The 12,732-nt window shown below is 50.9% G+C and overlaps 1 protein-coding gene and 72 non-coding genes across 73 annotated transcripts in view; 72 read left to right on the top strand and 1 right to left on the bottom strand.

The window, feature by feature from the left end:
- LOC108183347 (uncharacterized) overlaps nucleotides 1–12,732 on the bottom strand; it is a 199,270-nt gene that overhangs the window by 70,957 nt on the left and 115,581 nt on the right. The window lies entirely within an intron of this gene.
- On the top strand, nucleotides 33–151 carry LOC141382975 (5S ribosomal RNA). The gene has a single exon (XR_012403937.1). It is a non-coding gene; the product is annotated as a 5S ribosomal RNA (ribosomal RNA).
- Nucleotides 210–328, top strand: LOC141383700 (5S ribosomal RNA). Its single transcript, XR_012404734.1, has one exon. It is a non-coding gene; the product is annotated as a 5S ribosomal RNA (ribosomal RNA).
- On the top strand, nucleotides 387–505 carry LOC141383699 (5S ribosomal RNA). Its single transcript, XR_012404733.1, has one exon. It is a non-coding gene; the product is annotated as a 5S ribosomal RNA (ribosomal RNA).
- Nucleotides 564–682, top strand: LOC141382974 (5S ribosomal RNA). Its single transcript, XR_012403936.1, has one exon. It is a non-coding gene; the product is annotated as a 5S ribosomal RNA (ribosomal RNA).
- On the top strand, nucleotides 741–859 carry LOC141383373 (5S ribosomal RNA). Its single transcript, XR_012404390.1, has one exon. It is a non-coding gene; the product is annotated as a 5S ribosomal RNA (ribosomal RNA).
- LOC141382973 (5S ribosomal RNA) lies at nucleotides 918–1,036 on the top strand. Its single transcript, XR_012403935.1, has one exon. It is a non-coding gene; the product is annotated as a 5S ribosomal RNA (ribosomal RNA).
- LOC141382972 (5S ribosomal RNA) lies at nucleotides 1,095–1,213 on the top strand. Its single transcript, XR_012403934.1, has one exon. It is a non-coding gene; the product is annotated as a 5S ribosomal RNA (ribosomal RNA).
- LOC141383424 (5S ribosomal RNA) lies at nucleotides 1,272–1,390 on the top strand. The gene has a single exon (XR_012404441.1). It is a non-coding gene; the product is annotated as a 5S ribosomal RNA (ribosomal RNA).
- Nucleotides 1,449–1,567, top strand: LOC141382971 (5S ribosomal RNA). Its single transcript, XR_012403933.1, has one exon. It is a non-coding gene; the product is annotated as a 5S ribosomal RNA (ribosomal RNA).
- Nucleotides 1,626–1,744, top strand: LOC141382970 (5S ribosomal RNA). The gene has a single exon (XR_012403932.1). It is a non-coding gene; the product is annotated as a 5S ribosomal RNA (ribosomal RNA).
- LOC141383601 (5S ribosomal RNA) lies at nucleotides 1,803–1,921 on the top strand. The gene has a single exon (XR_012404626.1). It is a non-coding gene; the product is annotated as a 5S ribosomal RNA (ribosomal RNA).
- On the top strand, nucleotides 1,980–2,098 carry LOC141383327 (5S ribosomal RNA). Its single transcript, XR_012404341.1, has one exon. It is a non-coding gene; the product is annotated as a 5S ribosomal RNA (ribosomal RNA).
- Nucleotides 2,157–2,275, top strand: LOC141383295 (5S ribosomal RNA). The gene has a single exon (XR_012404306.1). It is a non-coding gene; the product is annotated as a 5S ribosomal RNA (ribosomal RNA).
- LOC141383416 (5S ribosomal RNA) lies at nucleotides 2,334–2,452 on the top strand. The gene has a single exon (XR_012404433.1). It is a non-coding gene; the product is annotated as a 5S ribosomal RNA (ribosomal RNA).
- On the top strand, nucleotides 2,511–2,629 carry LOC141383885 (5S ribosomal RNA). The gene has a single exon (XR_012404944.1). It is a non-coding gene; the product is annotated as a 5S ribosomal RNA (ribosomal RNA).
- Nucleotides 2,688–2,806, top strand: LOC141382969 (5S ribosomal RNA). Its single transcript, XR_012403931.1, has one exon. It is a non-coding gene; the product is annotated as a 5S ribosomal RNA (ribosomal RNA).
- LOC141383521 (5S ribosomal RNA) lies at nucleotides 2,865–2,983 on the top strand. Its single transcript, XR_012404542.1, has one exon. It is a non-coding gene; the product is annotated as a 5S ribosomal RNA (ribosomal RNA).
- Nucleotides 3,042–3,160, top strand: LOC141382968 (5S ribosomal RNA). The gene has a single exon (XR_012403930.1). It is a non-coding gene; the product is annotated as a 5S ribosomal RNA (ribosomal RNA).
- On the top strand, nucleotides 3,219–3,337 carry LOC141383678 (5S ribosomal RNA). The gene has a single exon (XR_012404709.1). It is a non-coding gene; the product is annotated as a 5S ribosomal RNA (ribosomal RNA).
- On the top strand, nucleotides 3,396–3,514 carry LOC141383066 (5S ribosomal RNA). The gene has a single exon (XR_012404032.1). It is a non-coding gene; the product is annotated as a 5S ribosomal RNA (ribosomal RNA).
- LOC141382967 (5S ribosomal RNA) lies at nucleotides 3,573–3,691 on the top strand. The gene has a single exon (XR_012403929.1). It is a non-coding gene; the product is annotated as a 5S ribosomal RNA (ribosomal RNA).
- LOC141382966 (5S ribosomal RNA) lies at nucleotides 3,750–3,868 on the top strand. Its single transcript, XR_012403928.1, has one exon. It is a non-coding gene; the product is annotated as a 5S ribosomal RNA (ribosomal RNA).
- Nucleotides 3,927–4,045, top strand: LOC141382965 (5S ribosomal RNA). Its single transcript, XR_012403927.1, has one exon. It is a non-coding gene; the product is annotated as a 5S ribosomal RNA (ribosomal RNA).
- Nucleotides 4,104–4,222, top strand: LOC141382964 (5S ribosomal RNA). Its single transcript, XR_012403926.1, has one exon. It is a non-coding gene; the product is annotated as a 5S ribosomal RNA (ribosomal RNA).
- On the top strand, nucleotides 4,281–4,399 carry LOC141382963 (5S ribosomal RNA). The gene has a single exon (XR_012403925.1). It is a non-coding gene; the product is annotated as a 5S ribosomal RNA (ribosomal RNA).
- Nucleotides 4,458–4,576, top strand: LOC141382962 (5S ribosomal RNA). The gene has a single exon (XR_012403924.1). It is a non-coding gene; the product is annotated as a 5S ribosomal RNA (ribosomal RNA).
- LOC141382961 (5S ribosomal RNA) lies at nucleotides 4,635–4,753 on the top strand. Its single transcript, XR_012403923.1, has one exon. It is a non-coding gene; the product is annotated as a 5S ribosomal RNA (ribosomal RNA).
- On the top strand, nucleotides 4,812–4,930 carry LOC141382960 (5S ribosomal RNA). The gene has a single exon (XR_012403922.1). It is a non-coding gene; the product is annotated as a 5S ribosomal RNA (ribosomal RNA).
- On the top strand, nucleotides 4,989–5,107 carry LOC141382959 (5S ribosomal RNA). Its single transcript, XR_012403921.1, has one exon. It is a non-coding gene; the product is annotated as a 5S ribosomal RNA (ribosomal RNA).
- LOC141382958 (5S ribosomal RNA) lies at nucleotides 5,166–5,284 on the top strand. Its single transcript, XR_012403920.1, has one exon. It is a non-coding gene; the product is annotated as a 5S ribosomal RNA (ribosomal RNA).
- LOC141382957 (5S ribosomal RNA) lies at nucleotides 5,343–5,461 on the top strand. Its single transcript, XR_012403919.1, has one exon. It is a non-coding gene; the product is annotated as a 5S ribosomal RNA (ribosomal RNA).
- On the top strand, nucleotides 5,520–5,638 carry LOC141382956 (5S ribosomal RNA). The gene has a single exon (XR_012403918.1). It is a non-coding gene; the product is annotated as a 5S ribosomal RNA (ribosomal RNA).
- On the top strand, nucleotides 5,697–5,815 carry LOC141382955 (5S ribosomal RNA). Its single transcript, XR_012403917.1, has one exon. It is a non-coding gene; the product is annotated as a 5S ribosomal RNA (ribosomal RNA).
- Nucleotides 5,874–5,992, top strand: LOC141382954 (5S ribosomal RNA). Its single transcript, XR_012403916.1, has one exon. It is a non-coding gene; the product is annotated as a 5S ribosomal RNA (ribosomal RNA).
- LOC141382953 (5S ribosomal RNA) lies at nucleotides 6,051–6,169 on the top strand. Its single transcript, XR_012403915.1, has one exon. It is a non-coding gene; the product is annotated as a 5S ribosomal RNA (ribosomal RNA).
- On the top strand, nucleotides 6,228–6,346 carry LOC141382952 (5S ribosomal RNA). The gene has a single exon (XR_012403914.1). It is a non-coding gene; the product is annotated as a 5S ribosomal RNA (ribosomal RNA).
- On the top strand, nucleotides 6,405–6,523 carry LOC141382951 (5S ribosomal RNA). The gene has a single exon (XR_012403913.1). It is a non-coding gene; the product is annotated as a 5S ribosomal RNA (ribosomal RNA).
- Nucleotides 6,582–6,700, top strand: LOC141382950 (5S ribosomal RNA). The gene has a single exon (XR_012403912.1). It is a non-coding gene; the product is annotated as a 5S ribosomal RNA (ribosomal RNA).
- On the top strand, nucleotides 6,759–6,877 carry LOC141382949 (5S ribosomal RNA). The gene has a single exon (XR_012403911.1). It is a non-coding gene; the product is annotated as a 5S ribosomal RNA (ribosomal RNA).
- LOC141382948 (5S ribosomal RNA) lies at nucleotides 6,936–7,054 on the top strand. The gene has a single exon (XR_012403910.1). It is a non-coding gene; the product is annotated as a 5S ribosomal RNA (ribosomal RNA).
- LOC141383827 (5S ribosomal RNA) lies at nucleotides 7,113–7,231 on the top strand. Its single transcript, XR_012404881.1, has one exon. It is a non-coding gene; the product is annotated as a 5S ribosomal RNA (ribosomal RNA).
- Nucleotides 7,290–7,408, top strand: LOC141382947 (5S ribosomal RNA). Its single transcript, XR_012403909.1, has one exon. It is a non-coding gene; the product is annotated as a 5S ribosomal RNA (ribosomal RNA).
- LOC141383465 (5S ribosomal RNA) lies at nucleotides 7,467–7,585 on the top strand. The gene has a single exon (XR_012404484.1). It is a non-coding gene; the product is annotated as a 5S ribosomal RNA (ribosomal RNA).
- LOC141382946 (5S ribosomal RNA) lies at nucleotides 7,644–7,762 on the top strand. The gene has a single exon (XR_012403908.1). It is a non-coding gene; the product is annotated as a 5S ribosomal RNA (ribosomal RNA).
- Nucleotides 7,821–7,939, top strand: LOC141382945 (5S ribosomal RNA). Its single transcript, XR_012403907.1, has one exon. It is a non-coding gene; the product is annotated as a 5S ribosomal RNA (ribosomal RNA).
- LOC141382944 (5S ribosomal RNA) lies at nucleotides 7,998–8,116 on the top strand. The gene has a single exon (XR_012403906.1). It is a non-coding gene; the product is annotated as a 5S ribosomal RNA (ribosomal RNA).
- On the top strand, nucleotides 8,175–8,293 carry LOC141382943 (5S ribosomal RNA). The gene has a single exon (XR_012403905.1). It is a non-coding gene; the product is annotated as a 5S ribosomal RNA (ribosomal RNA).
- LOC137493587 (5S ribosomal RNA) lies at nucleotides 8,352–8,470 on the top strand. The gene has a single exon (XR_011013562.2). It is a non-coding gene; the product is annotated as a 5S ribosomal RNA (ribosomal RNA).
- LOC137493586 (5S ribosomal RNA) lies at nucleotides 8,529–8,647 on the top strand. Its single transcript, XR_011013561.2, has one exon. It is a non-coding gene; the product is annotated as a 5S ribosomal RNA (ribosomal RNA).
- LOC137493585 (5S ribosomal RNA) lies at nucleotides 8,706–8,824 on the top strand. Its single transcript, XR_011013560.2, has one exon. It is a non-coding gene; the product is annotated as a 5S ribosomal RNA (ribosomal RNA).
- On the top strand, nucleotides 8,883–9,001 carry LOC137493584 (5S ribosomal RNA). The gene has a single exon (XR_011013559.2). It is a non-coding gene; the product is annotated as a 5S ribosomal RNA (ribosomal RNA).
- LOC137493582 (5S ribosomal RNA) lies at nucleotides 9,060–9,178 on the top strand. Its single transcript, XR_011013557.2, has one exon. It is a non-coding gene; the product is annotated as a 5S ribosomal RNA (ribosomal RNA).
- Nucleotides 9,237–9,355, top strand: LOC137493581 (5S ribosomal RNA). Its single transcript, XR_011013556.2, has one exon. It is a non-coding gene; the product is annotated as a 5S ribosomal RNA (ribosomal RNA).
- On the top strand, nucleotides 9,414–9,532 carry LOC137493580 (5S ribosomal RNA). Its single transcript, XR_011013555.2, has one exon. It is a non-coding gene; the product is annotated as a 5S ribosomal RNA (ribosomal RNA).
- On the top strand, nucleotides 9,591–9,709 carry LOC137493579 (5S ribosomal RNA). The gene has a single exon (XR_011013554.2). It is a non-coding gene; the product is annotated as a 5S ribosomal RNA (ribosomal RNA).
- Nucleotides 9,768–9,886, top strand: LOC137493578 (5S ribosomal RNA). Its single transcript, XR_011013553.2, has one exon. It is a non-coding gene; the product is annotated as a 5S ribosomal RNA (ribosomal RNA).
- LOC137493577 (5S ribosomal RNA) lies at nucleotides 9,945–10,063 on the top strand. Its single transcript, XR_011013552.2, has one exon. It is a non-coding gene; the product is annotated as a 5S ribosomal RNA (ribosomal RNA).
- Nucleotides 10,122–10,240, top strand: LOC137493576 (5S ribosomal RNA). Its single transcript, XR_011013551.2, has one exon. It is a non-coding gene; the product is annotated as a 5S ribosomal RNA (ribosomal RNA).
- On the top strand, nucleotides 10,299–10,417 carry LOC137493575 (5S ribosomal RNA). The gene has a single exon (XR_011013550.2). It is a non-coding gene; the product is annotated as a 5S ribosomal RNA (ribosomal RNA).
- LOC137493574 (5S ribosomal RNA) lies at nucleotides 10,476–10,594 on the top strand. Its single transcript, XR_011013549.2, has one exon. It is a non-coding gene; the product is annotated as a 5S ribosomal RNA (ribosomal RNA).
- LOC141382941 (5S ribosomal RNA) lies at nucleotides 10,653–10,771 on the top strand. Its single transcript, XR_012403903.1, has one exon. It is a non-coding gene; the product is annotated as a 5S ribosomal RNA (ribosomal RNA).
- On the top strand, nucleotides 10,830–10,948 carry LOC141382940 (5S ribosomal RNA). The gene has a single exon (XR_012403902.1). It is a non-coding gene; the product is annotated as a 5S ribosomal RNA (ribosomal RNA).
- LOC141382939 (5S ribosomal RNA) lies at nucleotides 11,007–11,125 on the top strand. Its single transcript, XR_012403901.1, has one exon. It is a non-coding gene; the product is annotated as a 5S ribosomal RNA (ribosomal RNA).
- Nucleotides 11,184–11,302, top strand: LOC141382938 (5S ribosomal RNA). The gene has a single exon (XR_012403900.1). It is a non-coding gene; the product is annotated as a 5S ribosomal RNA (ribosomal RNA).
- LOC141382937 (5S ribosomal RNA) lies at nucleotides 11,361–11,479 on the top strand. The gene has a single exon (XR_012403899.1). It is a non-coding gene; the product is annotated as a 5S ribosomal RNA (ribosomal RNA).
- On the top strand, nucleotides 11,538–11,656 carry LOC141382936 (5S ribosomal RNA). The gene has a single exon (XR_012403898.1). It is a non-coding gene; the product is annotated as a 5S ribosomal RNA (ribosomal RNA).
- LOC141383914 (5S ribosomal RNA) lies at nucleotides 11,715–11,833 on the top strand. Its single transcript, XR_012404983.1, has one exon. It is a non-coding gene; the product is annotated as a 5S ribosomal RNA (ribosomal RNA).
- Nucleotides 11,892–12,010, top strand: LOC141382935 (5S ribosomal RNA). Its single transcript, XR_012403897.1, has one exon. It is a non-coding gene; the product is annotated as a 5S ribosomal RNA (ribosomal RNA).
- LOC141383404 (5S ribosomal RNA) lies at nucleotides 12,069–12,187 on the top strand. The gene has a single exon (XR_012404421.1). It is a non-coding gene; the product is annotated as a 5S ribosomal RNA (ribosomal RNA).
- On the top strand, nucleotides 12,246–12,364 carry LOC141382934 (5S ribosomal RNA). The gene has a single exon (XR_012403896.1). It is a non-coding gene; the product is annotated as a 5S ribosomal RNA (ribosomal RNA).
- On the top strand, nucleotides 12,423–12,541 carry LOC141382933 (5S ribosomal RNA). The gene has a single exon (XR_012403895.1). It is a non-coding gene; the product is annotated as a 5S ribosomal RNA (ribosomal RNA).
- On the top strand, nucleotides 12,600–12,718 carry LOC141382932 (5S ribosomal RNA). The gene has a single exon (XR_012403894.1). It is a non-coding gene; the product is annotated as a 5S ribosomal RNA (ribosomal RNA).

The raw sequence follows: 12,732 nt of genomic DNA, 5'->3' as shown, positions 1-12,732 counted from the left end.
ATTTAAATAGCCAACGCTTGACATCCTCTTTCGCTTACGGCCATACCACCCTGGAAATGCCCGATCTCATCTGAACTCGGAAGTAAAGCAGGGTCGGGCCTGGTTAGTACTTGGATGGGAGACCGCCTGGGAATACCAGGTGCTGTAAGCTTTTCGAAGTGCTTCATTTGGCAGCTGATTTAAATAGCCAACGCTTGACATCCTCTTTCGCTTACGGCCATACCACCCTGGAAATGCCCGATCTCATCTGAACTCGGAAGTAAAGCAGGGTCGGGCCTGGTTAGTACTTGGATGGGAGACCGCCTGGGAATACCAGGTGCTKKAAGCTTTTCGAAGTGCTTCATTTGGCAGCTGATTTAAATAGCCAACGCTTGACATCCTCTTTCGCTTACGGCCATACCACCCTGGAAATGCCCGATCTCATCTGAACTCGGAAGTAAAGCAGGGTCGGGCCTGGTTAGTACTTGGATGGGAGACCGCCTGGGAATACCAGGTGCTKKAAGCTTTTCGAAGTGCTTCATTTGGCAGCTGATTTAAATAGCCAACGCTTGACATCCTCTTTCGCTTACGGCCATACCACCCTGGAAATGCCCGATCTCATCTGAACTCGGAAGTAAAGCAGGGTCGGGCCTGGTTAGTACTTGGATGGGAGACCGCCTGGGAATACCAGGTGCTGTAAGCTTTTCGAAGTGCTTCATTTGGCAGCTGATTTAAATAGCCAACGCTTGACAYCCTCTTTCGCTTACGGCCATACCACCCTGGAAATGCCCGATCTCATCTGAACTCGGAAGTAAAGCAGGGTCGGGCCTGGTTAGTACTTGGATGGGAGACCGCCTGGGAATACCAGGTGCTGYAAGCTTTTCGAAGTGCTTCATTTGGCAGCTGATTTAAATAGCCAACGCTTGACATCCTCTTTCGCTTACGGCCATACCACCCTGGAAATGCCCGATCTCATCTGAACTCGGAAGTAAAGCAGGGTCGGGCCTGGTTAGTACTTGGATGGGAGACCGCCTGGGAATACCAGGTGCTGTAAGCTTTTCGAAGTGCTTCATTTGGCAGCTGATTTAAATAGCCAACGCTTGACATCCTCTTTCGCTTACGGCCATACCACCCTGGAAATGCCCGATCTCATCTGAACTCGGAAGTAAAGCAGGGTCGGGCCTGGTTAGTACTTGGATGGGAGACCGCCTGGGAATACCAGGTGCTGTAAGCTTTTCGAAGTGCTTCATTTGGCAGCTGATTTAAATAGCCAACGCTTGACATCCTCTTTCGCTTACGGCCATACCACCCTGGAAATGCCCGATCTCATCTGAACTCGGAAGTAAAGCAGGGTCGGGCCTGGTTAGTACTTGGATGGGAGACCGCCTGGGAATACCAGGTGCTGKAAGCTTTTCGAAGTGCTTCATTTGGCAGCTGATTTAAATAGCCAACGCTTGACATCCTCTTTCGCTTACGGCCATACCACCCTGGAAATGCCCGATCTCATCTGAACTCGGAAGTAAAGCAGGGTCGGGCCTGGTTAGTACTTGGATGGGAGACCGCCTGGGAATACCAGGTGCTGTAAGCTTTTCGAAGTGCTTCATTTGGCAGCTGATTTAAATAGCCAACGCTTGACAYCCTCTTTCGCTTACGGCCATACCACCCTGGAAATGCCCGATCTCATCTGAACTCGGAAGTAAAGCAGGGTCGGGCCTGGTTAGTACTTGGATGGGAGACCGCCTGGGAATACCAGGTGCTGTAAGCTTTTCGAAGTGCTTCATTTGGCAGCTGATTTAAATAGCCAACGCTTGACAYCCTCTTTCGCTTACGGCCATACCACCCTGGAAATGCCCGATCTCATCTGAACTCGGAAGTAAAGCAGGGTCGGGCCTGGTTAGTACTTGGATGGGAGACCGCCTGGGAATACCAGGTGCTGCAAGCTTTTCGAAGTGCTTCATTTGGCAGCTGATTTAAATAGCCAACGCTTGACACTCTCTTTCGCTTATGGCCATACCACCCTGGAAATGCCCGATCTCATCTGAACTCGGAAGTAAAGCAGGGTCGGGCCTGGTTAGTACTTGGATGGGAGACCGCCTGGGAATACCAGGTGCTGTAAGCTTTTCGAAGTGCTTCATTTGGCAGCTGATTTAAATAGCCAACGCTTGACAYCCTCTTTCGCTTACGGCCATACCACCCTGGAAATGCCCGATCTCATCTGAACTCGGAAGTAAAGCAGGGTCGGRCCTGGTTAGTACTTGGATGGGAGACCGCCTGGGAATACCAGGTGCTGTAAGCTTTTCGAAGTGCTTCATTTGGCAGCTGATTTAAATAGCCAACGCTTGACATCCTCTTTCGCTTACGGCCATACCACCCTGGAAATGCCCGATCTCATCTGAACTCKGAAGTAAAGCAGGGTCGGGCCTGGTTAGTACTTGGATGGGAGACCGCCTGGGAATACCAGGTGCTGTAAGCTTTTCGAAGTGCTTCATTTGGCAGCTGATTTAAATAGCCAACGCTTGACATCCTCTTTCGCTTACGGCCATACCACCCTGGAAATGCCCGATCTCATCTGAACTCGGAAGTAAAGCAGGGTCCGGCCTGGTTAGTACTTGGATGGGAGACCGCCTGGGAATACCAGGTGCTKKAAGCTTTTCGAAGTGCTTCATTTGGCAGCTGATTTAAATAGCCAACGCTTGACATCCTCTTTCGCTTACGGCCATACCACCCTGGAAATGCCCGATCTCATCTGAACTCGGAAGTAAAGCAGGGTCGGGCCTGGTTAGTACTTGGATGGGAGACCGCCTGGGAATACCAGGTGCTGTAAGCTTTTCGAAGTGCTTCATTTGGCAGCTGATTTAAATAGCCAACGCTTGACAYCCTCTTTCGCTTACGGCCATACCACCCTGGAAATGCCCGATCTCATCTGAACTCGGAARTAAAGCAGGGTCGGGCCTGGTTAGTACTTGGATGGGAGACCGCCTGGGAATACCAGGTGCTGTAAGCTTTTCGAAGTGCTTCATTTGGCAGCTGATTTAAATAGCCAACGCTTGACAYYCTCTTTCGCTTACGGCCATACCACCCTGGAAATGCCCGATCTCATCTGAACTCGGAAGTAAAGCAGGGTCGGGCCTGGTTAGTACTTGGATGGGAGACCGCCTGGGAATACCAGGTGCTGTAAGCTTTTCGAAGTGCTTCATTTGGCAGCTGATTTAAATAGCCAACGCTTGACATCCTTTTTCGCTTACGGCCATACCACCCTGGAAATGCCCGATCTCATCTGAACTCTGAAGTAAAGCAGGGTCGGGCCTGGTTAGTACTTGGATGGGAGACCGCCTGGGAATACCAGGTGCTGTAAGCTTTTCGAAGTGCTTCATTTGGCAGCTGATTTAAATAGCCAACGCTTGACATCCTCTTTCGCTTACGGCCATACCACCCTGGAAATGCCCGATCTCATCTGAACTCGGAAGTAAAGCAGGGYCGGGCCTGGTTAGTACTTGGATGGGAGACCGCCTGGGAATACCAGGTGCTGTAAGCTTTTCGAAGTGCTTCATTTGGCAGCTGATTTAAATAGCCAACGCTTGACATCCTCTTTCGCTTACGGCCATACCACCCTGGAAATGCCCGATCTCATCTGAACTCGGAAGTAAAGCAGGGTCGGGCCTGGTTAGTACTTGGATGGGAGACCGCCTGGGAATACCAGGTGCTGTAAGCTTTTCGAAGTGCTTCATTTGGCAGCTGATTTAAATAGCCAACGCTTGACATCCTCTTTCGCTTACGGCCATACCACCCTGGAAATGCCCGATCTCATCTGAACTCGGAAGTAAAGCAGGGTCGGGCCTGGTTAGTACTTGGATGGGAGACCGCCTGGGAATACCAGGTGCTGTAAGCTTTTCGAAGTGCTTCATTTGGCAGCTGATTTAAATAGCCAACGCTTGACATCCTCTTTCGCTTACGGCCATACCACCCTGGAAATGCCCGATCTCATCTGAACTCGGAAGTAAAGCAGGGTCGGGCCTGGTTAGTACTTGGATGGGAGACCGCCTGGGAATACCAGGTGCTGTAAGCTTTTCGAAGTGCTTCATTTGGCAGCTGATTTAAATAGCCAAYGCTTGACATCCTCTTTCGCTTACGGCCATACCACCCTGGAAATGCCCGATCTCATCTGAACTCGGAAGTAAAGCAGGGTCGGGCCTGGTTAGTACTTGGATGGGAGACCGCCTGGGAATACCAGGTGCTGTAAGCTTTTCGAAGTGCTTCATTTGGCAGCTGATTTAAATAGCCAACGCTTGACATCCTCTTTCGCTTACGGCCATACCACCCTGGAAATGCCCGATCTCATCTGAACTCGGAAGTAAAGCAGGGTCGGGCCTGGTTAGTACTTGGATGGGAGACCGCCTGGGAATACCAGGTGCTGTAAGCTTTTCGAAGTGCTTCATTTGGCAGCTGATTTAAATAGCCAACGCTTGACAYCCTCTTTCGCTTACGGCCATACCACCCTGGAAATGCCCGATCTCATCTGAACTCGGAAGTAAAGCAGGGTCGGGCCTGGTTAGTACTTGGATGGGAGACCGCCTGGGAATACCAGGTGCTGTAAGCTTTTCGAAGTGCTTCATTTGGCAGCTGATTTAAATAGCCAACGCTTGACATCCTCTTTCGCTTACGGCCATACCACCCTGGAAATGCCCGATCTCATCTGAACTCGGAAGTAAAGCAGGGTCGGGCCTGGTTAGTACTTGGATGGGAGACCGCCTGGGAATACCAGGTGCTGTAAGCTTTTCGAAGTGCTTCATTTGGCAGCTGATTTAAATAGCCAACGCTTGACAYCCTCTTTCGCTTACGGCCATACCACCCTGGAAATGCCCGATCTCATCTGAACTCGGAAGTAAAGCAGGGTCGGGCCTGGTTAGTACTTGGATGGGAGACCGCCTGGGAATACCAGGTGCTGTAAGCTTTTCGAAGTGCTTCATTTGGCAGCTGATTTAAATAGCCAACGCTTGACATCCTCTTTCGCTTACGGCCATACCACCCTGGAAATGCCCGATCTCATCTGAACTCGGAAGTAAAGCAGGGTCGGGCCTGGTTAGTACTTGGATGGGAGACCGCCTGGGAATACCAGGTGCTGTAAGCTTTTCGAAGTGCTTCATTTGGCAGCTGATTTAAATAGCCAACGCTTGACATCCTCTTTCGCTTACGGCCATACCACCCTGGAAATGCCCGATCTCATCTGAACTCGGAAGTAAAGCAGGGTCGGGCCTGGTTAGTACTTGGATGGGAGACCGCCTGGGAATACCAGGTGCTGTAAGCTTTTCGAAGTGCTTCATTTGGCAGCTGATTTAAATAGCCAACGCTTGACATCCTCTTTCGCTTACGGCCATACCACCCTGGAAATGCCCGATCTCATCTGAACTCGGAAGTAAAGCAGGGTCGGGCCTGGTTAGTACTTGGATGGGAGACCGCCTGGGAATACCAGGTGCTGTAAGCTTTTCGAAGTGCTTCATTTGGCAGCTGATTTAAATAGCCAACGCTTGACATCCTCTTTCGCTTACGGCCATACCACCCTGGAAATGCCCGATCTCATCTGAACTCGGAAGTAAAGCAGGGTCGGGCCTGGTTAGTACTTGGATGGGAGACCGCCTGGGAATACCAGGTGCTGTAAGCTTTTCGAAGTGCTTCATTTGGCAGCTGATTTAAATAGCCAACGCTTGACAYCCTCTTTCGCTTACGGCCATACCACCCTGGAAATGCCCGATCTCATCTGAACTCGGAAGTAAAGCAGGGTCGGGCCTGGTTAGTACTTGGATGGGAGACCGCCTGGGAATACCAGGTGCTGTAAGCTTTTCGAAGTGCTTCATTTGGCAGCTGATTTAAATAGCCAACGCTTGACATCCTCTTTMGCTTACGGCCATACCACCCTGGAAATGCCCGATCTCATCTGAACTCGGAAGTAAAGCAGGGTCGGGCCTGGTTAGTACTTGGATGGGAGACCGCCTGGGAATACCAGGTGCTGTAAGCTTTTCGAAGTGCTTCATTTGGCAGCTGATTTAAATAGCCAACGCTTGAMATCCTCTTTYGCTTACGGCCATACCACCCTGGAAATGCCCGATCTCATCTGAACTCGGAAGTAAAGCAGGGTCGGGCCTGGTTAGTACTTGGATGGGAGACCGCCTGGGAATACCAGGTGCTGTAAGCTTTTCGAAGTGCTTCATTTGGCAGCTGATTTAAATAGCCAACGCTTGACAYCCTCTTTCGCTTACGGCCATACCACCCTGGAAATGCCCGATCTCATCTGAACTCGGAAGTAAAGCAGGGTCGGGCCTGGTTAGTACTTGGATGGGAGACCGCCTGGGAATACCAGGTGCTGTAAGCTTTTCGAAGTGCTTCATTTGGCAGCTGATTTAAATAGCCAACGCTTGACATCCTCTTTCGCTTACGGCCATACCACCCTGGAAATGCCCGATCTCATCTGAACTCGGAAGTAAAGCAGGGTCGGGCCTGGTTAGTACTTGGATGGGAGACCGCCTGGGAATACCAGGTGCTGTAAGCTTTTCGAAGTGCTTCATTTGGCAGCTGATTTAAATAGCCAACGCTTGACAYCCTCTTTCGCTTACGGCCATACCACCCTGGAAATGCCCGATCTCATCTGAACTCGGAAGTAAAGCAGGGTCGGGCCTGGTTAGTACTTGGATGGGAGACCGCCTGGGAATACCAGGTGCTGTAAGCTTTTCGAAGTGCTTCATTTGGCAGCTGATTTAAATAGCCAACGCTTGACATCCTCTTTCGCTTACGGCCATACCACCCTGGAAATGCCCGATCTCATCTGAACTCGGAAGTAAAGCAGGGTCGGGCCTGGTTAGTACTTGGATGGGAGACCGCCTGGGAATACCAGGTGCTGTAAGCTTTTCGAAGTGCTTCATTTGGCAGCTGATTTAAATAGCCAACGCTTGACAYCCTCTTTCGCTTACGGCCATACCACCCTGGAAATGCCCGATCTCATCTGAACTCGGAAGTAAAGCAGGGTCGGGCCTGGTTAGTACTTGGATGGGAGACCGCCTGGGAATACCAGGTGCTGTAAGCTTTTCGAAGTGCTTCATTTGGCAGCTGATTTAAATAGCCAACGCTTGACATCCTCTTTCGCTTACGGCCATACCACCCTGGAAATGCCCGATCTCATCTGAACTCGGAAGTAAAGCAGGGTCSGGCCTGGTTAGTACTTGGATGGGAGACCGCCTGGGAATACCAGGTGCTKKAAGCTTTTCGAAGTGCTTCATTTGGCAGCTGATTTAAATAGCCAACGCTTGACATCCTCTTTCGCTTACGGCCATACCACCCTGGAAATGCCCGATCTCATCTGAACTCGGAAGTAAAGCAGGGTCGGGCCTGGTTAGTACTTGGATGGGAGACCGCCTGGGAATACCAGGTGCTGTAAGCTTTTCGAAGTGCTTCATTTGGCAGCTGATTTAAATAGCCAACGCTTGACAYCCTCTTTCGCTTACGGCCATACCACCCTGGAAATGCCCGATCTCATCTGAACTCGGAARTAAAGCAGGGTCGGGCCTGGTTAGTACTTGGATGGGAGACCGCCTGGGAATACCAGGTGCTGTAAGCTTTTCGAAGTGCTTCATTTGGCAGCTGATTTAAATAGCCAACGCTTGACAYYCTCTTTCGCTTACGGCCATACCACCCTGGAAATGCCCGATCTCATCTGAACTCGGAAGTAAAGCAGGGTCGGGCCTGGTTAGTACTTGGATGGGAGACCGCCTGGGAATACCAGGTGCTGTAAGCTTTTCGAAGTGCTTCATTTGGCAGCTGATTTAAATAGCCAACGCTTGACAYCCTCTTTCGCTTACGGCCATACCACCCTGGAAATGCCCGATCTCATCTGAACTCGGAAGTAAAGCAGGGTCGGGCCTGGTTAGTACTTGGATGGGAGACCGCCTGGGAATACCAGGTGCTGTAAGCTTTTCGAAGTGCTTCATTTGGCAGCTGATTTAAATAGCCAACGCTTGACATCCTCTTTCGCTTACGGCCATACCACCCTGGAAATGCCCGATCTCATCTGAACTCGGAAGTAAAGCAGGGTCGGGCCTGGTTAGTACTTGGATGGGAGACCGCCTGGGAATACCAGGTGCTGTAAGCTTTTCGAAGTGCTTCATTTGGCAGCTGATTTAAATAGCCAACGCTTGACATCCTCTTTCGCTTACGGCCATACCACCCTGGAAATGCCCGATCTCATCTGAACTCGGAAGTAAAGCAGGGTCGGGCCTGGTTAGTACTTGGATGGGAGACCGCCTGGGAATACCAGGTGCTGTAAGCTTTTCGAAGTGCTTCATTTGGCAGCTGATTTAAATAGCCAACGCTTGACATCCTCTTTCGCTTACGGCCATACCACCCTGGAAATGCCCGATCTCATCTGAACTCGGAAGTAAAGCAGGGTCGGGCCTGGTTAGTACTTGGATGGGAGACCGCCTGGGAATACCAGGTGCTGTAAGCTTTTCGAAGTGCTTCATTTGGCAGCTGATTTAAATAGCCAACGCTTGACATCCTCTTTCGCTTACGGCCATACCACCCTGGAAATGCCCGATCTCATCTGAACTCGGAAGTAAAGCAGGGTCGGGCCTGGTTAGTACTTGGATGGGAGACCGCCTGGGAATACCAGGTGCTGTAAGCTTTTCGAAGTGCTTCATTTGGCAGCTGATTTAAATAGCCAACGCTTGACATCCTCTTTCGCTTACGGCCATACCACCCTGGAAATGCCCGATCTCATCTGAACTCGGAAGTAAAGCAGGGTCGGGCCTGGTTAGTACTTGGATGGGAGACCGCCTGGGAATACCAGGTGCTGTAAGCTTTTCGAAGTGCTTCATTTGGCAGCTGATTTAAATAGCCAACGCTTGACATCCTCTTTCGCTTACGGCCATACCACCCTGGAAATGCCCGATCTCATCTGAACTCGGAAGTAAAGCAGGGTCGGGCCTGGTTAGTACTTGGATGGGAGACCGCCTGGGAATACCAGGTGCTGTAAGCTTTTCGAAGTGCTTCATTTGGCAGCTGATTTAAATAGCCAACGCTTGACAYCCTCTTTCGCTTACGGCCATACCACCCTGGAAATGCCCGATCTCATCTGAACTCGGAAGTAAAGCAGGGTCGGGCCTGGTTAGTACTTGGATGGGAGACCGCCTGGGAATACCAGGTGCTGTAAGCTTTTCGAAGTGCTTCATTTGGCAGCTGATTTAAATAGCCAACGCTTGACATCCTCTTTCGCTTACGGCCATACCACCCTGGAAATGCCCGATCTCATCTGAACTCGGAAGTAAAGCAGGGTCGGGCCTGGTTAGTACTTGGATGGGAGACCGCCTGGGAATACCAGGTGCTGTAAGCTTTTCGAAGTGCTTCATTTGGCAGCTGATTTAAATAGCCAACGCTTGACAYCCTCTTTCGCTTACGGCCATACCACCCTGGAAATGCCCGATCTCATCTGAACTCGGAAGTAAAGCAGGGTCGGGCCTGGTTAGTACTTGGATGGGAGACCGCCTGGGAATACCAGGTGCTGTAAGCTTTTCGAAGTGCTTCATTTGGCAGCTGATTTAAATAGCCAACGCTTGACATCCTCTTTCGCTTACGGCCATACCACCCTGGAAATGCCCGATCTCATCTGAACTCGGAAGTAAAGCAGGGTCGGGCCTGGTTAGTACTTGGATGGGAGACCGCCTGGGAATACCAGGTGCTGTAAGCTTTTCGAAGTGCTTCATTTGGCAGCTGATTTAAATAGCCAACGCTTGACATCCTCTTTCGCTTACGGCCATACCACCCTGGAAATGCCCGATCTCATCTGAACTCGGAAGTAAAGCAGGGTCGGGCCTGGTTAGTACTTGGATGGGAGACCGCCTGGGAATACCAGGTGCTGTAAGCTTTTCGAAGTGCTTCATTTGGCAGCTGATTTAAATAGCCAACGCTTGACATCCTCTTTCGCTTACGGCCATACCACCCTGGAAATGCCCGATCTCATCTGAACTCGGAAGTAAAGCAGGGTCGGGCCTGGTTAGTACTTGGATGGGAGACCGCCTGGGAATACCAGGTGCTGTAAGCTTTTCGAAGTGCTTCATTTGGCAGCTGATTTAAATAGCCAACGCTTGACATCCTCTTTCGCTTACGGCCATACCACCCTGGAAATGCCCGATCTCATCTGAACTCGGAAGTAAAGCAGGGTCGGGCCTGGTTAGTACTTGGATGGGAGACCGCCTGGGAATACCAGGTGCTGTAAGCTTTTCGAAGTGCTTCATTTGGCAGCTGATTTAAATAGCCAACGCTTGACAYCCTCTTTCGCTTACGGCCATACCACCCTGGAAATGCCCGATCTCATCTGAACTCGGAAGTAAAGCAGGGTCGGGCCTGGTTAGTACTTGGATGGGAGACCGCCTGGGAATACCAGGTGCTGTAAGCTTTTCGAAGTGCTTCATTTGGCAGCTGATTTAAATAGCCAACGCTTGACATCCTCTTTMGCTTACGGCCATACCACCCTGGAAATGCCCGATCTCATCTGAACTCGGAAGTAAAGCAGGGTCGGGCCTGGTTAGTACTTGGATGGGAGACCGCCTGGGAATACCAGGTGCTGTAAGCTTTTCGAAGTGCTTCATTTGGCAGCTGATTTAAATAGCCAACGCTTGACATCCTCTTTCGCTTACGGCCATACCACCCTGGAAATGCCCGATCTCATCTGAACTCGGAAGTAAAGCAGGGTCGGGCCTGGTTAGTACTTGGATGGGAGACCGCCTGGGAATACCAGGTGCTGTAAGCTTTTCGAAGTGCTTCATTTGGCAGCTGATTTAAATAGCCAACGCTTGACAYCCTCTTTCGCTTACGGCCATACCACCCTGGAAATGCCCGATCTCATCTGAACTCGGAAGTAAAGCAGGGTCGGGCCTGGTTAGTACTTGGATGGGAGACCGCCTGGGAATACCAGGTGCTGTAAGCTTTTCGAAGTGCTTCATTTGGCAGCTGATTTAAATAGCCAACGCTTGACATCCTCTTTCGCTTACGGCCATACCACCCTGGAAATGCCCGATCTCATCTGAACTCGGAAGTAAAGCAGGGTCGGGCCTGGTTAGTACTTGGATGGGAGACCGCCTGGGAATACCAGGTGCTGTAAGCTTTTCGAAGTGCTTCATTTGGCAGCTGATTTAAATAGCCAACGCTTGACACCCTCTTTCGCTTACGGCCATACCACCCTGGAAATGCCCGATCTCATCTGAACTCGGAAGTAAAGCAGGGTCGGGCCTGGTTAGTACTTGGATGGGAGACCGCCTGGGAATACCAGGTGCTGTAAGCTTTTCGAAGTGCTTCATTTGGCAGCTGATTTAAATAGCCAACGCTTGACATCCTCTTTCGCTTACGGCCATACCACCCTGGAAATGCCCGATCTCATCTGAACTCGGAAGTAAAGCAGGGTCGGGCCTGGTTAGTACTTGGATGGGAGACCGCCTGGGAATACCAGGTGCTGTAAGCTTTTCGAAGTGCTTCATTTGGCAGCTGATTTAAATAGCCAACGCTTGACAYCCTCTTTCGCTTACGGCCATACCACCCTGGAAATGCCCGATCTCATCTGAACTCGGAAGTAAAGCAGGGTCGGGCCTGGTTAGTACTTGGATGGGAGACCGCCTGGGAATACCAGGTGCTGTAAGCTTTTCGAAGTGCTTCATTTGGCAGCTGATTTAAATAGCCAACGCTTGACATCCTCTTTCGCTTACGGCCATACCACCCTGGAAATGCCCGATCTCATCTGAACTCGGAAGTAAAGCAGGGTCCGGCCTGGTTAGTACTTGGATGGGAGACCGCCTGGGAATACCAGGTGCTTGAAGCTTTTCGAAGTGCTTCATTTGGCAGCTGATTTAAATAGCCAACGCTTGACATCCTCTTTCGCTTACGGCCATACCACCCTGGAAATGCCCGATCTCATCTGAACTCGGAAGTAAAGCAGGGTCGGGCCTGGTTAGTACTTGGATGGGAGACCGCCTGGGAATACCAGGTGCTGTAAGCTTTTCGAAGTGCTTCATTTGGCAGCTGATTTAAATAGCCAACGCTTGACACCCTCTTTCGCTTACGGCCATACCACCCTGGAAATGCCCGATCTCATCTGAACTCGGAARTAAAGCAGGGTCGGGCCTGGTTAGTACTTGGATGGGAGACCGCCTGGGAATACCAGGTGCTGTAAGCTTTTCGAAGTGCTTCATTTGGCAGCTGATTTAAATAGCCAACGCTTGACACTCTCTTTCGCTTACGGCCATACCACCCTGGAAATGCCCGATCTCATCTGAACTCGGAAGTAAAGCAGGGTCGGGCCTGGTTAGTACTTGGATGGGAGACCGCCTGGGAATACCAGGTGCTGTAAGCTTTTCGAAGTGCTTCATTTGGCAGCTGATTTAAATAGCCAACGCTTGACACCCTCTTTCGCTTACGGCCATACCACCCTGGAAATGCCCGATCTCATCTGAACTCGGAAGTAAAGCAGGGTCGGGCCTGGTTAGTACTTGGATGGGAGACCGCCTGGGAATACCAGGTGCTGTAAGCTTTTCGAAGTGCTTCATTTGGCAGCTGATTTAAATAGCCAACGCTTGACATCCTCTTTCGCTTACGGCCATACCACCCTGGAAATGCCCGATCTCATCTGAACTCGGAAGTAAAGCAGGGTCGGGCCTGGTTAGTACTTGGATGGGAGACCGCCTGGGAATACCAGGTGCTGTAAGCTTTTCGAAGTGCTTC

Source organism: Danio rerio, chromosome 4 (assembly GCF_049306965.1).
Source record: "Danio rerio strain Tuebingen ecotype United States chromosome 4, GRCz12tu, whole genome shotgun sequence".
Classification (NCBI taxonomy): Eukaryota; Metazoa; Chordata; class Actinopteri; order Cypriniformes; family Danionidae; genus Danio; species Danio rerio.
The sequence above is the reverse complement of the archived record's forward strand: the minus strand, read 5'-3'. Positions and strand labels throughout refer to the sequence as shown.